Genomic DNA, 17,741 nt, shown 5'->3' with positions numbered 1-17,741 from the left:
ACTAGCTTACGGGCTTCTGGAAGGTAGAGATAGGTAGACAAGCTCACAATTGTCTCCAGTAATTAGCACGATCCTTAGCACAAAGAAAATGCTTGATTAAGTATTTGTGGAATGAATGGGGAATGAATGTTAACAGATTTGCTTCTCAGTTAAAATCCCTTTGCTTATATAAGTATCAGAAAACTCAGTACAAAAAGGGATTAATGTATAAGCAGAAGGGGACTTGATGACTCATGTAAGTGAGAAAGTCCAGAAGTTATGTTGCTTTGGGTGTGATTTGCTACAGAGGCCCAAATGATGCCACCAGGATACAGGTTTTCTTTCCCCATCCTTTGGCTCTGTTTCTCTGGCTATGGGGCTTCCCAGGTGGTGCTACTGGTAAAGAGGATCAGGCTGCCAATGCAGGAGATACAAGAGATGTGGGTTTGATACCTAGGTTGGGAAGATCCCCTGGAGGAGGAAATGGCAACCCACTCCAATATTCTTGCCTGGAGAATCCCTTGGACTGAGGAGCCTGGTGGGCTACAGTCCATAGGGTTGCAAAGAGTTGGATATGACTGAAGTGACTTAGTACATATGCCTCTGGTTTTAGCTCCATTGATTGGCTAGGTCTCCTGCTTGGAGCAGGATGACTGCATTTGCATCTGGTCTTAAATCTTCACACTTTCAAGCTCAGTGAGAAAAAAAGGCCCCACTCCCAGAAGCCGCAGTTGATCTCATGCATCCTCAGTGATGCTGTGGAGTCTCTAGCCCATTCTTGAACCAATCACTGTTTGCCCAAGAAGATGCTAGACTCTGATTGACCAGGCTTGGGTCAATGACCATGCCTAGATCTGCTCCATTAAAACCACTCAGACAAGGGTAGGGGATATACGAGCTTGCAGAGGGAGGAGGTTGGGAAGGGAGAGTCTCTCTGATCTTGTCCTGGAGTTTTGGTGAGGGGACCCTCTCCCAAAACTAATTTCCATTAAGTAATGCCTGCAATTCAGGAGGAGAGGAAGGTTAAAGATCCTGCAAAGAAATTTAAAGTAAGAAAGATAGGAAGAAAACTAAAAAGATTGTATAGGGTCATCAAAGGAAAATAGTCTAATATTTGTTTAGCATCTACCATGTGACAGAAACCTTTCAGACAATATCTCATTTAATCCTCACAATAACCCAGATACATAGACGTTTCAAATTCCCAGTCAACAGAGTCTCAGGATAAACTGATCCCACAAGAAGCTTAGGATAAGTGAATACTAAGGTGGGGATTGGACATTCGGAAATAGGAAGTCCCAGCTGATGTTTCTGATGGTTATTTCTAAAGAGCTGGAAAGACCACAGGGAATGAGTAATGAATAGGTGGCTTTTCCCCAAGGGAGTTTCATGGTGAAAAGAAGGATAAAGGTGGCACCCGTATATTCCTGTTTAAATGTGTCTCCCTGACCACAAAACGGGCTCCTTGAAAGGCAAGGACCTTATCTGTTTCCTTTGCCTCCAGCCTAGGAGAGGTCCTTGCCACAGTGTCCATCACCATGTATTGGTTAAGTTAATGAGTAAATGAATGATCAAAGGGAAAAAAACTGTATCCCAGGAGGAAAGGAAGACAGGGAAAGAAATATCGATGCAGGTTAGTTTGAAACATGTTTCTATGGCAAGTATAATGAGGTTGAGAAGGAAAGAGAAAGTTGATGAATGACGTAAAACTCCCTGTGAAGCTCAAACCCCAAGGAGAATAAGGCTCAGATAAAGATTTCCATTTTCTTCCCTCAAGGCAAGAAGGAGGGCTATGCTTTTCAGAAGGTCTGGAGTTGGAGAAGAGTGAAATAGTGAAGATGCCTACTTCTCTGGGCTCCCCAGGTGGCACCAGTGGTGAAGAACCCACCTGCCAATGCAGGAGACGTAAGAGATGGAGTTCGATCCCCGAGTCGGGAGGATCCCCGGAGGAGGGCATGGCAACCCACTCCAGTATTCTTGCCTGGAGAGTCCCATGGACAGAGGAGCCTGGAGTCCACCAGGCACCAGTCCATAGGGTCGCAAAGAGTTGGACAAGACTGAAGTGACTTTGCACTCAAGCAGCTTACTTCTCTAACTCTGCTCAAGGTACTTTAAGGCAGCCCTAAGATGTTAATTCATGTCTCACCCCCACAGTGCCAGGCATAGACTAGCTGCTAAAACAAATGTATCAGGACCCTGAGACTTCCCTGGTGGTCCAGTGGATAAGAATTCACCTTGTAATGCAGGTGACACAGGTTGGATCCCTGGTCAGGGAACTAAGATCCCACATTCTGTGGAGTAACTAAGCCCCCATGCCACAACTAGAGAGTCTGTGCGCCACGACAAAAAGATTCCACATGACGTGATGGAGATCCTGAGTGCTGCAACTAAGACCGGCATGTGTGAGTGTATGTGTATATGTGTGTGCACGTGCATGCATGTCCTCAGTTGTGTCTGACTCTTTGCAGCCCCGTGGACTGTAGCTCACCAGGCTCCTCTGTTCATGCAATTCTCCAGGCAAGAATCCTGGAGTGGGTTGCCATTTCCCTGGATCCTTGGATCCATTTCCAAGCTCTCACTCTAGGGGAATCTTCCTGACCCAGGGATCGAACCTTCATCTGCTGCATCTCCGGCATTGGCAGGCAGATTCTTTTATCACTACTGCCACCTGAGAAGCCCCAACTAAGATCTCATGCAGTCAAATAAATAAAATTATTTTTAAAACAATAAAACAAATGTATCAATTTAGTGAGTTGAGTAGAATAAAATCAAATTTTCTTTTACAAAAATTTGAGCAGAGCCTGCAGAAAGCACAGCCACAATACAATGCTGATTTGCTGGCTTGTAGGGACTTTGTAGATGGAAAAGAGGGAGGCAGGCAGTACAATGTGTACATGTTATCTGCTCTCCAGAATGTCTTTGCTGGGCAAATAGCTCCTTATCATTTTTTTTTAAATACAAGCTTACACTCCGTTTCTTCAGAACACCTGGGCTTTGGCCATGATTATGAGGTTTAGCACTTGTAATCACAGGTCTGTCTTGGGAAATTATAGGATGTGAAGTCTCAGAGGTTGGCACTCAGGAGGGATTTACTAAGCCTCTTCTGGAACAATCCCAGGACGGTCCCTCTTAACAGACCAACTCAGCCGTCATTGTCACCTATTCAGCAGGTGGCAGAACTGGTCACGTTGCCTCTGCTCACATGGCCGTCCCCTAAAGACCCCCAACACCAGCCTAGTGAGTAAAGCCTAGGGCTGTCAGGTGCCTCCAGCTGCAGGGGGGCAGCTTCACCTTGAACTTTAAATGTTTAACACAGCTTTAAATGTTTTACTCCACAGAATGAGGTGACTGGGAAGATGGATGATTGCTGATTAGAGGAATGATGAATGAAGAAATAAAATAATCCACAGTGAAAAACTCACTCCCCTGGCTGTGGTTAGTCTCTAATAGGTACAAGGATAATGTAAATGGATGGAGTGGGGGTGGGATATGGGGTGGAGTCCCTTTGGCCATGTGTGGGCACCTTTGTGGATGTGTTCTCGGGAGGAGGAACAAGGAAAGGAGACTGGAGAAAGTGAAGTTTACCCTTTGTGGTTGTGGATGGTCAAGAGCAGGCTGGGCTGGGCAGGGAAGCAGGAAGGCTTTTGCCCATCTCCAGGGATTTCTGCTCTCCCTGCTTGTACAAGCAGGTGCTTTATTTCCACGTAAGCTATTTTGGATTCTTGCTTTGCAGAGTTGGTATGTCCCTTCTGCAGAGGCCAGAAAACAGCAGGGAAGGGAGGGACGTCTGGCATTGAAACCAGTCAGAATGAAGTTCTTGATGAATGAATCTTTTACCTAATTTCAAGCAAATATATCTGCTCCCTTTACCTTTCCTTACCCAGCTCTACAAGGCAGGATTCCTATCTGTACTAACAGATATACGTTTATCAACTGCCCCATTATGGTGGAAGGTCTATTATCACAACAGGGGCCATTCCTCGGAAAAACTGTACAATGATTGAAGTCCATCTCAGCTCCTCCATCTCCCAGCCCTCCCCTCCCCACCGACTCCATAGCAGTCTATAACAGTTGTCCAGGACCTCATCAATTTCTGTTTGAAGAGGTGACCTTTCTCATGGTCTAGGTTCATTCTAATAATAGACCTTATACTTCACCTTCCTGTACATTATCTCATTTGGCAGCAGCCCTGTGAGGAAGGCAGTCATGGTCATTATTTCCCAAAAGGTATTTCTGACAACTTATGAAATGAACTCTCATTTACTCTCTACTTCTTGCTTGCCTGACCCTGTGCCAAATGCCTTACATACTTTGATTAATCATCATGTCCACCCTCAGAGGTTGACAATATTATCCCTGTTTTACAGAGGAGAAAGCCAGGTGTAAGCAACTTGCCAAAGGCCATGGAGCCAACTACTGGCAAAACCAAGATTCAGGTCTGGGTCTGGTCAAGTCTGAGTACTGTGTTTTTATCTCCTATGCCTTTCTGCCTATGAAGCAGGCAGGCTAGATATTAGTACAGGGGCTTCCCTGGTAGCTCAGCTGGTAAAGAATCCACCTGCAATGTGGGAGACCTGGGTTCGATCCTTGGGTTGAAAAGATCCCCTGAAGAAGGGAACAGCTACCCATTCCAGTATTCTGTCTTGGAGCATTCCATGGACTGTATAGTCCATGGGGTCACAAAGAGTTGGACACAGCTGAGCGACTTTCACTTTCACCTTTAAGGCATATTTTCCTCTTTCAAAAATGGAACTTCTGAGACCTGTTTTACAGAACCCAGTAGAGCTGGAGCTAGAACCCTTTCAAATAAGTGACACCAGAAGACCTATCAGATTGTGCACAAGAAAGACCCCCACCTACGGACAAGTTCCCTTCCAAGAGCGCTTTCCTAAGTCCGATTCGTTCACAAGTCCACCAGTTAGTCTAGGTAACCAACTAAGACAATCAGCCACAGTACTGTACTGTAATAGGTTTAACTACTTTTCACACAATACATAAAAAAATAACAAAAAAAAAATAAAGAAAACACTTCAAATCTTACAGTACCTTGAAAAGTACAGTAGTCCAGTACAACAGCTGGCACACACGGGTTGGCATTGAGTGAGCGGGAAAGAAGAGTTACTGATTGGAGGAGGGAGAGGAGGTGGGAGATGGTAGAGCTGAAGGATGATCAGCAATAGGAGAGGGAGGGCAAGTGGCAATTTCACTCACACATGACCTCGAAGAAAAGCACCTTCACATCTTTGAAAGTTCACAGTTTGAAGGTTCATACGTAGGGGACCCACTGTAGTAATACTTGACTATAACACCTCCCTCTTACTTCATAAGTTGAGTCCAAATAAAATGGAAGAATTTCCAAAATCTCGGAAGCTGGCTGCCTCCCCTGCTATGTTCCACAGAAACTGCTCCTCTCAAGATCACCTGTGACCACCTGGCTGTGTTATTTCTACTTTACATTTGTAGCTGTCTTGACCTCTGTGCAGCATCTAACTGCTGACCACTTATCAAAACTCCCCCCTCCCTTGATTCGGGGGCAGCAGTCTATCCTGGTTTTAGTGCTCTATCTCTGGACTTTTGTTCTAAGTCTCTTTCAAAGGCTCAGGTTTCTGTGACCATCTCTGTGACGGTTTGTTAATAGTTGCAAAGGGCAGAACCCACCCTGGCTAGTTTAAGTGGAAAGGGATCATTACAAGGTATTCATCAGCTTATAGAATCCATGCGTGACTAAAGACCCGAAGCTGAATTACCTGGAACATAGATGCCCTTAGGCATCTATGCCGAGTTGCCACAGGAACCGCTGCTCCCACCGCCATAAGGAAGTGCCTGCGGAACCAGGAGACTGCTCGGACGGCCGCCCACCTGAGACCTAGGGCTGTACCCTCAGCACCAGCCAAAGGGATGCCTCCACCCTGCCTGTGCCCCACTCATTCCGCTCGGAAGCTGGTGTCTCATGTGAGGGTGTCTAATTGGCAGAAACCTAAATCACATCCTTGGAAACCCTAGCTGCCAGGAGTCTGGGGAATGACGTCTTTATCTTTCCAACTTTGCTGTACAGGAAGGCACGCTAAAAGGAGATCCAAATAGACATTGAGTCACATAGTCCCTTACATTTCGGGGTTCTTCAGACTTCTGTTCTCATCCTTTTCTTTTCTGGCGCTGAGACTTGTCAGTTCATGGCGTCAACCACCATCTGGGTTATCTTTAACCCTGAACTCCAGGCCTGAATGTCTAGCTGGCTACCAGACAGCTCTGCTTCCTCTGAAGTCAGCAGCCTCCTTCAGTGTTTTTCACATCAACAAGTGGCACCACCACCTATCCAGTAATCCAAGCCAGAAACTGGGGCCTTCCCTCTGTCTCTCATCTGCCTTGAGCAAACAGTTTTGGGGGGTAGGTAGTTGGTCTGTGAAATGGTTCTTGGGGGTAGGCAGTTGGTCTGTGTTTTCTAGTCTTTCTTCAGTTAGGTGGAGCCATGTGACTGCATCCTGGTCAATGTGGTCTGAACACAGGTGGTGTGAACAAAGTCCAGGTGAAACCCATGGACACCTTTCACACCGTATCTGCCAACTGAATGGAGAGACCTTTAGAAACCTGGAGGAGGGCAGAGTCATACATTTAAACAGACTGGGTCCCTGAATGACTTGGTGGAACTCTGCAACTCCCAGAATTGATCTGTGTAGGGGGATCAATTGAACTGATGAGGGGGACATGGAGTCATGAAAGCATGCAGTTCAGATCTCTTGCTGTGGGGAACAAGATGTACTACAGCCCAGCCCTGCCCCACTGGATCTAGCACACTGTTTGAGCCAAGGCTGTGCTTCCCACAGGCTCCTCTCTGCCAAAGGCTGAGGCTGGAGGGTACAAACTCAGACCCACTCCTGCATGACCTGGGATTCCTCCAGCAGGTGACTTTGACTCATGGATCCTCCACCGGCCTGGCTGAACCTTTCTTGGGACTGCACTGAAGTTCAGAATGCTTCCTACCCATCCTCCTTCCCTCTCCTTTGTGGGTGTCAGAGCTGTGCTGCAGTCTGAAAGCTCTCCTTGCCTCCTCTATTGTTGTTTTTCAGTCACTCAGTCGTATCCAACTCTTTGTGGCCCCATGGACTATAGCACACCAGGCTTCCCTGTCCTTCACTATCTCCCAGAATTTCAATCTCATGCCCACTGAGTTGGTGATGCCATCCAACCATCTCATCCTCTGTCGTCCCCTTCTCTTCCTGCTCTCCATCTTTCCCAGCATCAGGGTCTTTTCCAATGAATTGGCTCTTTGTAACAGGTGGCCAAAGGATTGGAGCTTCAGCTTCAGCATCAGCCTTTCCAATGAATATTCAGGGTTGATTTCCTTTAGGATTGACTAGTTTGATCATTTATCCTTCACAGGAATTCTCCCCAATAAATCTTCTGCATGTCTAATTTTATCCTGGCATCTGTTCTCAGAAGATCCAACCTAACACAGGTGAGAAATAAAAACTTTATTATATGATAGGGATTGGGAGGGCAGGTTATGTGACGGTAAGTTAGCTTACTCTAATGTAATCATCGAGGTTTGAATATTTTTAAAAGGTATTCGCTTTCCTCTTTGCAACTGCCTTAGTTTAGGCCTCCTGAGCCAACTGTTCCTATTAGTGAGTAAGTCTTCTCTACCTAGTCTTGGTAACCAACCCGGAGTCCACATTCAAATCACCTTCACAGTGATCTTTTTACTATTAACCACCACTTTCTTGTTTGTTCGCTTATTTGTTTTCTCTTTTTTGCTCTGCTTTGTTTGTTGTTTTATAATTATTAATTTATTGTTTACTTTATATTTTTACTTACATCTTTTTAGTTTTTTGTTTGTGTTTTTGTTTAACCACTGCTTTTAAAACACCTATACAATGCTCTGATACATGTTCTTCCAATTATCACAACAATCTTGCAAGGAAATTATTATTAGTTCTAATTTATATAAAGGGAACAAAGATTTAGAGAGGTTAAGTATCTTGTCTGATAGTATATCTCTGGTAACTAACAGAACTGGGACTTGAACCCAAATCTATCTGTTACCAAAATTTGTCTTTTTCTTACCACCCAAGCAGGGCTTGGATTTAAATTTTTTTTTCCTGTTGTAATATACATTCACAGGCATTACCTATTTCCTTGAGTTAACCTCAATTCTGATGCAAATTTGCTGGAAAGTAAAAGCAAATAAGAAGTGAAGTGAAGTGAAGTAGCTCAATCCTGTCTGACTCTTTGTGACCCCATGGAGTGTAGCCTACTACGCTCCTCCATCCATGGGATTTTCCAGGCAAGAATACTGGCATGGGTTACCATTTCCTTGGCTAATCTGGGAAGGGGCATTATATTCATTAAAGCATATTATAAATTATGTAAGTAAATAAAATATCCATTTAAGGATATTGATGCTCTAGGCATGTTTTCTTCATTAACGTTTTCTCTCCATTTTAAACATATAATCACTGAAAAAACTAAAAAGTGGGAAAACTATAAAATGATAAACAATCACAATTTTGAATCTTAATTGGTATTAGAGGTTACATTGGGTGCTAAACTGAAACACTGATAAGCTGGGGTGTGAGAAGTGCATGCTATGCCCAAGGCTCTGATGATAACTCCATTCAAAAGAACATTTAAAAGCAAGCAGCTCAGAATGCTAAGTGTAAAGGTACAATCAAGTATCTATTTTAATGTATTAAAAGCAAGACATTTATGATTTCAACTCATCATCACTATTTTCAGGGTTTAAAAGCATTTGATAGAGAAGTGATCTCCACGCACGGACACGAGTACCGCAAGACTCCGCTAAGCCACATGCAAAGCTGATGACATCATGCCCTGGTAAATAGCTTTCAGAGGCGCCACATCTCACTGGGCTTAAGGAGTAAATTCCTGAGACCAGCACTGCAGGCCCTCTGTGAACCTCGCTTCACTTCTTGAGACAGTCTCTGTAGCCACGCTCCACTCGGACTCAAACAAGCTCTCTGGAGCACAGTGCTTCCTCCTGCCTCTGGGTCTTTGCAAATGCTGTCCCTCCTGGAAGAAATAAATGTCTTAACTCTAAGAAATTCCCAAGATACAGTTCATGTGCCTCCTTGTCCAAAAAGCTCTTCCGGAAACCACTCTCAGATCAGATCAGTCGGTCAGTCGTGTCTGACTCTTTGCGACCCCATGAATCGCAGCACGCCAGGCCTCCCTGTCCATCACCAACTCCCGGAGTTCACTCAGACTCACGTCCATCGAGTCAGTGATGCCATCCAGCCATCTCATCCTCTGTCGTCCCCTTCTCCTCCTGTCCCCAATCCCTCCCAGCATCAGAGTCTTTTCCAATGAGTCAACTCTTTGCATGAGGTGGCCAAAGTACTGGAGTTTCAGCTTTAGCATCAGTCCTTCCAAAGAAATCCCAGGGCTGATCTCCTTCAAAATGGACTGGTTGGATCTCCTTGCAGTCCAAGGGACTCTCAAGAGTCTTCTCCAACACCACAGTTCAAAAGCATCAATTCTTTGGCGCTCAGCCTTCTTCACTCTCAGCCGTACCCAATTCCCAGACTGTATTTGGTGCCCTCCCCACTGACCCCTCCCCACACCCCTTCCTCTCCTGCTCCTCCATGATCCTTGTCACAGCACCCAGTTGTAATTGTCTCTTTTAAATATTGATTCTACCCATTAACTGCTTTGATTCTTGAAACTGGACTTTGATTTTACATAAAGGTATTATTCCAAAATAGAAAGTGCTTAGCAAACAAATGTTTGTTAAACGAATGAGTGACTAACAGAGGAAGGAAGGAAGGAATAAAAAAGTTGATTTCTCTGGTGCACAGTTCATATATGCTTTAGGTAACTTGTAAGGACTTCATTTGAAATATCCAAAAACAACAGATCTTGTATCTTGTGGTAGGCATCTAAGGTATTTTAGTTTAGTTATAATTTGCGGACTTCAGAATTTTAGGAACGGAGAGTTCGGCTAAGAAGTAATTAAGAGGTTATTAACTGGGTTTATTCGGCAGTCCTGAACTCACCGAAATGTGAAAAACGGTGTTTGTATGTACATACATGAGGCAATAATTCACATTTTCAGGCAAGACAAGAAAAACTTTAAACATAAAATTTTCTCTGTTCTTTAGTCTCTTCCCTCCCCTCTCCTATACATCATGCATCTACATTCTGCATTAATCAGAGTTCCCAATGACAGAAATACCTCTTCAGACATAAACATCAGTTGCTCTTCTTTGAACACCAGCCCACATAATTCCTCAGAAGATAACATTCCTTTGTTCATTCTTAAGGGGTCACCATGATCCATCACTCAGCGTGTATCTGCTCCGACATCTTTAGTAAAGTTTACTTATGACAACAACATATCATTTCTGTTAAAGATAACGACAGAGATAAAACAGACTGGTCAGCAACCTGGGGAGAATCTGGCCCACAGTTAATGGAAGCTCTTCACTTTAAATACTTTGTTAAATACTTGTTTATAACCTTGTTAATGGTACCAGCTATCTTACTTGTATTCTGCCTATTGTACAAAATTGTTTCTTGCATGACCAAATGTGTGACTGAGCCCCCAGTAAAATGAATGATGATTAGGTGACTTGACATGATTGGCCAAATATACAGTCTATAAGATCAATGACTATAATAGTGTAACTAACTCTAGATTTGGGAAGAAACAAGAGGGAACCATTTCCTGGACCATAACAGAATGTAAGGCAGGGCATCTAGAGACTTCTGGCTACTGTTCACAGGTCCCAGTCCAGTAAATGCCACATTAAGTGGCCTATCAAAGAAGTCCTTGCCTGACCTGGCAGTGAGCACCCCTAGTGCCATGGGACAAAATGGTCACAAAATGCCTCCCAAACATTGGTTGAAATTAAGGCCAAAAGGGAAGGGACTGTAAAAACAAAATATGTTGCCCACTATCATTTCTACAAGGATCAAGTCATTAGCCACTGCAGTCACTGACCTATATAATACACCCCAAAAGGAATTCATTCAAAGGGTAAAGATCAAGAAGAGGCATTTTGTGCTGCAGGAAAACAGACAGAACCAACCCTCAGGTTGTTAGATATTTTCACGAAAAAATTTTGTGAATCCAGTTTCTTGCATCTTCCCAGACTTAGAGGAGCACTAAAACCATTAAGATACTATTCCTCAAAAATAGCAGTAACTCTACCAAGGTGTATGCCTGATTGCACGTACTCTCTTTTCCAAAATTATGTAACTGGCCTCCACCTTTACCTCTTTGGATCCATTCTCAGAGCTAAGAGACTTGTCTCCTGCTTGTAATCCTCAAATTGGCTCTAATAAAAATTTTCATTTCTTTTTTAGGTTGACTATTGATGAGTTTTTTCATCAACATTATCTGTTTATATATCACTTTTCCCATTATCTGCTTTGATTCTTGAAGTTGGAGATTAATTTTATATAAATGTTTTACTCCAAAATAGTAAGTACTCAGCAAACAAATGTTTGTTAAATGAATGAATAAGAAACAGAGGAAGGAAGGAATGAATTAAAATGTTGGCTTCTCTGGTACATAATTTATATATACTTTATGAAATTTACAAAGATGTTTCATTTGCCAATCCACAAAAGAAAATAGAGTTTGTACCTTGTCGAGGGCATCTAGGTGTAGTTAGCTAAAATTTGGCAGTTGCAATTTCATGAATTGAGAACTTGACAAAGAAAGTAATTAAGTGGTTATTAATTGGGACTTAAGCTTCCCTGGTAGCTCAGTTGCTGAAGAATCCACCTGTAATGCAGAAGACCCAGGTTCAATCCCTGGGTTGGGAAGATCCCTTGGAGAAGGGAATGGCAACCCACTTCAGTATTCTCGCCTGGGAAATCCCATGGACAGAGGAGTCTGGCAGGCTACAGTCCATGGGATCGCAAGAGTTGGACACCACTGAAGTGACTGAGCACTAGCACAATTGGGGCTTATTCAGGTGTCCATGAACTCAGTGAAATTATATGAAAAACTGTGTTTGTGTGTATATGCACAGTATGCACTTCATATTCGTGTGTTCTAATCAGGCAGGTTGACAAGCATTCTTTGAAAGGATGAGTGGAACAGCCAAGTCTATACCAGACAAAACATGGTGGAAACACTTTGATGGACAGTGAAACTAAGAAAGGGATAGGAAGTCCTAAGAATAATGAAACGACAGCTCTAAAGAAGTTGTCGATTCATATATTTTAATTATTTTGGGGTTATTCTCTTATGGTGAAGTGCGTCATGTCAAATACAGAGTTAAAAAACACAACACATTTGCTGATTCAAGGGTTACAGGGTCTCAATTTACAGCTCCCCTCCCTGGTTAATGAGTTTGCTTGCCTTTTGCATGCTGTTGAGAGTAATGAGAATGGGAGAAGGGAAAAGTACAGAGAAAGGCTTAATTGATTTGCATACATAGAACTGATTTGCATATATACTTGTGAAAGAAAGCACTAAGTCCACAGGTAGAGGAAAGGTCTCTGGAGTTTGCCTGCAGTAGAAAAGAGAGATCTGTTAACAATGCCTTGGATGAACGAAACCTAGGATGAGCTGATGAAATAAAAATTCACATTTTAAGGCAAGACAAGAAAATTTTGAACAGAAACTTTTTCTCTGCCCTTTGGCCTCCTCCCTCCTGCCTACTGTCCATTGTGCATCTGCATTAGCCAGACTACCCAGTGGCAGTAATACCTGCTCAAACATAAATATCAATTGTTCTTCTAACACCAGCCATAACTCCTCACAAGATAACATTCTTTTGTCTGTCCTTAAGGGATCACCATGATTCACTGCTGGCCTCATACCTGCAGAGATCTTTAGTGAACTTATAACAACATACCATTTCCCTTAAAGATGGTGATGGATGCAAAACAGACTGGTTAGACAACCCTGGGAGATACTGGGCCACACCTACTGGAAACTCGTCACTTAAATATTTACTTATGACTTTATTAATAACATAGCTACTAGTTATATTACTATTATTCTGCCTATTGTACAAGATTATTGTTTCCTGCATTAACAGATGTGTGACTGAGCCTCCAATAAAATTAATGATGATTGGTGTGGTGTTAGTCACTCAGTCATGTCCAACTCTTTGCAATTCCATGGACTGTAGCCTGCCAGGCTCCTCTGTCCATGGGACTCTTCAGGCAAGAATACTGGAATGGACTGCCATTCCCTTCTCCAGAGGATCCTTCTGACCCAGGAATCGAACCCGGATCTCTTGCGTTGCAGGTAGATTCTTTATCATTTGAGCTACAGGGAAGACCCAATGATTCAGATCAGATCAGATCAGATCAGTCGCTCAGTCATGTCCGACTCTTTGTGACCCCATGAATCGCAGCATGCCAGGCCTCCCTGTCCATCACCAACTCCCGGAGTTCACTCAGACTCACGTCCATCGAGTCAGTGATGCCATCCAGCCATCTCATCCTCTGTCGTCCCCTTCTCCTCCTGTCCCCAATCCCTCCCAGCATCAGAGTCTTTTCCAATGAGTCAACTCTTCGCGTGAGGTGCCCTAAGTACTGGAGTTTCAGCTTTAGCATCATTCCTTCCAAAGAAATCCCAGGACTGACCTCCTTCAGAATGGACTGGTTGGATCTCCTTGCAGTCCAAGGGACTCTCAAGAGTCTTCTCCAACACCACAGTTCAAAAGCATAAATTGAAAGACTGACCAAATATATAGTTCTATGAGATCAATGATTGTCATAGTGTAATTCTAGGAATGGGAAGAGATGACATGAGGGAACCACTTCCTAGAACCATAATGGAATGTAAGGCAGGTGATCCAGAGGTTTTGGCTACTGTTAGCAGGGCCTAGTCAGTAATAGCACATTGAGTGGTCCATCAACCAAATCCTCACCTGACCACCTGGAAGTGAGCATCCCTAATGAGTAGACAAAATGGTCATGAAATGCCTCCCAAACACTGAAATTAAGAGGTACACCCCAAAAGGGATTCAGGATGAGGTATTTTGTGCTACAGGAAAACTGAGAACCGGCTCTCAGGTTGTTAGATATTTTCAGGGAAAAAATTTTATGAATCCAGTTTCCTGCTCTTCCCTAACTTAGAGAAGCACTAAAACCATTAATTAAGATACTTATTCCTCAAATGGGCTTCCCTGTTGGCTCAGACAGAAAAGAATATGCCTGCGATGCAGGAGACCCAGGTTTGATCTCTGGGTGAGGAAGATCCCCTGGAGAAGGGAATGGCAACCCACGCCAGTTGCCTGGGAAATCCCATGGACAGAGGATCCTGTCGGGCTACAGTCCATGGGGTCGAAAAAAGTCAGACGTGACTGAGCGACTGTCACTATCATTCCTTGAAAACGGCAGTAACTCTACCAAGGTATATGCTTGATTGCACACACCCCCTTCTCCAAAATCACACCTAGACTGGCCTCCCCTTACCTCTTTGGAATGGTTCTCAGAATTCTCTGAGAGACTGTCTCCTAGTTGTAATCCTCAAATTGGCTCAAATAAATGTTTCCCTTTCTTAGGTTGATTATGAATTAATATTTTTTTTTGGTGGAGAGAGCTGTTGAAATAGGACTTTTAGGAACTATAATTTTTTAAGGAAGTGTGGTAACACGTCCTTGCATGTTTTCACCAGACTTCAGGAAAGACATAAATCAGTTTTCAAAGTCTAGGGCATCAGATTTGTGTTTCTTTTTTAGTGTGGGTGCCACTTCTGCTTCTGCAAGCAGAACTTCTCAGGCCTCCATGTTTTTGTTCGGGTCACACGGGTTTGCCTGCTTGTCTGGCTATGGAGCAGACTGGCATCCACACCCAACACACCCATTTTGGGTCTGGGTTGGGTAGGTTGGGGACAGGTGAGTCATGCCAGGCTAACTAACCCCCTATCGAAGTTTCACTGACCAAGCCACTCCTGAGTTTCTATTTATTTTGTGGGAGGTCTGGACCATTCTTCAGGTGGGGGAAACTTCCTCAGGACAAACCATGGAGTCTCTGGACAAAAGGATGTCATCATTTTTCTCTTGAGTATTTTTTTTTAATGACTTGATTTTTTCTTTAAAAACTAAAAGACAATTATAGCAACTTCAAAAATGTGGCGGTGGACATTGTGGTGTTATGCCTCCTCCTCCAGCTGCTTGGAGAGGGAGGGTGGGTGACTGGCAGATCCCACTGAAGTCCCCCTCCCTCCGATCACCCTCTGCTGAAGTAAGCAGCTTCATCCAAATAGATGTCATCTTCCGAGGGACAGCCCATATCCAAAGCCTGGCCAATGTCTTGGATTTGAGGACAGCTCTGTCAGGACCCACACGGAATCTGCACAGGCCTCTACAGTGACAGCCTCACAGTCAGACTTTCTTCTCTGTTCAATCCTGCCTCTTCACACCCCTACAGATGTTGCTCCAAGGGCATCCTCCAATAAGCCTCCAGCATGCTGATCTCCACTGCAGAGTCTTTCTCCCAGGGAAACTTGGCTTGTGGTGATAAGAGTGGGTGCAAGAAAGCAGATGCTAAAGCTGGGTCACCCACCAGCTGGCTAGAAATAAGGAGCCCATGGTGGGTGGCTGGCGGAGCGTGGATAAAGCCAGGCATGCAGCAGTATTAGGAGTGGTGATGTTTTCTGGGAGGGCATGCCTTTGGAAGGGCATGCTTTGGCTGAGGTGATGGAACCAGTATTTGAGAAGCAGGAGCAAGTTAATAATTATAAGGGTAATGGTATCAAACGGCTGTTCCTGGGGGCAATGGAAGTTCAGGAGAAAGACAAGCAAAGGCTGAGGGTAATGAATGAGTAATTAAAGGCTAAACAGAAAAGTCAGAGGGCCTCCTTGGCAGAGTACAGTGGAACGGGTGCATATCCCATAGCTGGAGGGTAGATGAAGCTGAAACTCAGGTTCAAGATTTAAGCATAAAAGTAATAGGCTCCAGAAAAAGTTGAATTCCCCTTGGCAAGTCTGCTACACCTAAATTCACGCTACAACTGGGACAGCCTGAGGCCTGGAAACAAGGGATGTGGATCTTTGCAGTGTAATGAAAGTCCTCATTCTGGAGGTCTCTGCCTTGCAGGACAACATGTGTCCCCAACAGGTTCTGCCACTTTTGCCTTACTGACACTAGACCCATCATAACCCATTATAGCCAATAACATAACCCAGTAAGTCAAAACAAGTACCATCAGGGATACAGTTGGGTCTGCTAAGGAGAAAAGAGTCTGTTCCTTGAAGGAGCTGTGGATCCTGGCTGATTTGTACCAGCAGATCAACGGGAGGTCAATGGGAAGCAGAATATAAAGTTGTTATTTAATATGGGAACATTCTTTCTTTCTTTTTTACCCTTGGATGCCCTGCACAGTCGGTGGGAACTTAGTTCCCCAACTAGGGATTGAACCTGGCCCTCGGCAGTGAAAGTACAGAGTCCTAACCACTGGGCCATCAGGGAAGTCCCCAGCCGATAGGACTGTTAGAACCCCCCAGAACATACCACTCAGATGTTTCCTTGGCACTTAGAAAAGTGATGCCCACAATCAATGAGCAATAAATGCTGGACTTCTTTTTTAGGCAGTGGAAAAAGGAACCAAATGTCTCATAGAAGGGGGTATGCTGCTGCTAAGTCACTTCAGTAGTGTTCGACTCTGTGCGACCCCATAGATGGCGGCCCACCAGGCTCCCCCATCCCTGGGATTCTCCAGGCAAGAACACTTGAGTGGGTTGCCTTTTCTTTCTCCAATGCATGAAAGTGAAAAGTGAAAGTGAAGTCGCTCAGTCGTGTCCGACTCTTAGTGACCCCATGGACTGCAGCCTACCAGGCTCCTCCATCCATGGGATTTTCCAGGCAAGAGTACTGGAGTGCCATTTCCTTCTCCAGAAGTGGGTATACTTGAGTGGATTTATTAGATGAGGCGGGAAATTGAACCAGGTTTACCATGTGAGGGCCAAGAGGACATTTACCAAAGTAGCAAGGCAGGATATGGTAAGAAGGATATAAAATTCACTGAGAAACGCACTGGGGACTCTCCTTTATGGTCCAAAGCTCATGGTGAGAGATGTCATTATAGAACTGAGCTCCTTGATGGGAATGATAATAGCCTGAAATATAAGAGGTCATGAGAGTGCCTTAACCATGAGAAATAAAGTACATTCAGCTGTTGCAGTGAGGCAAAGCTGGAGAGGCAGCAAGAAGGGCCTGACCTACAGAAAGCTGTTGCTGTTCAGGCCCTCAGTCACGTCTGACTCTTGGCTACCTCCATGGACTGCAGCACACCAGGCTTCTTGGTCTTTCACCTTCTCCCAGAGTTTGCCCAAACTCATGTCCATTGAGTCAGTGATGTTATCCAACCATCTCATCCTCTGTTATCCCCTTCTCCTCCTGCCTTCAGACTTTCCAGCATCAGGGTCTTTTCCAGTGAGGCCATCAGGTGGCCAAAGTATGGAGCTTCAGCTTCAGCATCAGTCCTTCCAATGGATACTCAGGGTTGATTTCCTTTAGGATTGACTTGTTTGATCTTCTTGCTGTCCAACGAACTCTCAAGAGTCTTCTCCATCATCACAGTTCAGAAGCATCAATTCTTCGGCATTCAGCCTTCTTTATGGTCCAACTCTCATATCCACACATGGCTACTGGAAAAACCATAGCTTTGACTATATGGACCTTTGCCCACACAGAAAGCTGTGGAGACGGTTAATAGAACAGATCATTCTTATGGGCAAGATAAATGGGTAACAACAAAAGTATTCTGTTCAATCTATCCAACCAAAATAATCAAGGATGAATGATCAAGAGGCTAAGGGCAGCTTCCCCAG

The 17,741-nt window shown here is 44.2% G+C and overlaps 1 long non-coding RNA gene across 4 annotated transcripts in view; it reads right to left on the bottom strand.

The window, feature by feature from the left end:
* Positions 1-8,636: 8,636 nt before the first annotated feature.
* Positions 8,637-17,741, bottom strand: part of LOC133236408 (uncharacterized) — a 45,050-nt gene continuing 35,945 nt past the window's right edge. For all 4 annotated transcript variants that reach the window (XR_009732876.1, XR_009732877.1, XR_009732878.1 and 1 more), the window contains one exon: positions 8,637-10,340. This is a non-coding gene — a long non-coding RNA (uncharacterized LOC133236408). The remainder of the gene's footprint in view (positions 10,341-17,741) is intronic.

This window comes from Bos javanicus, chromosome 23, assembly GCF_032452875.1.
Source record: "Bos javanicus breed banteng chromosome 23, ARS-OSU_banteng_1.0, whole genome shotgun sequence".
Taxonomy (NCBI): domain Eukaryota; kingdom Metazoa; phylum Chordata; class Mammalia; order Artiodactyla; family Bovidae; genus Bos; species Bos javanicus.
The sequence above is the reverse complement of the archived record's forward strand: the minus strand, read 5'-3'. Positions and strand labels throughout refer to the sequence as shown.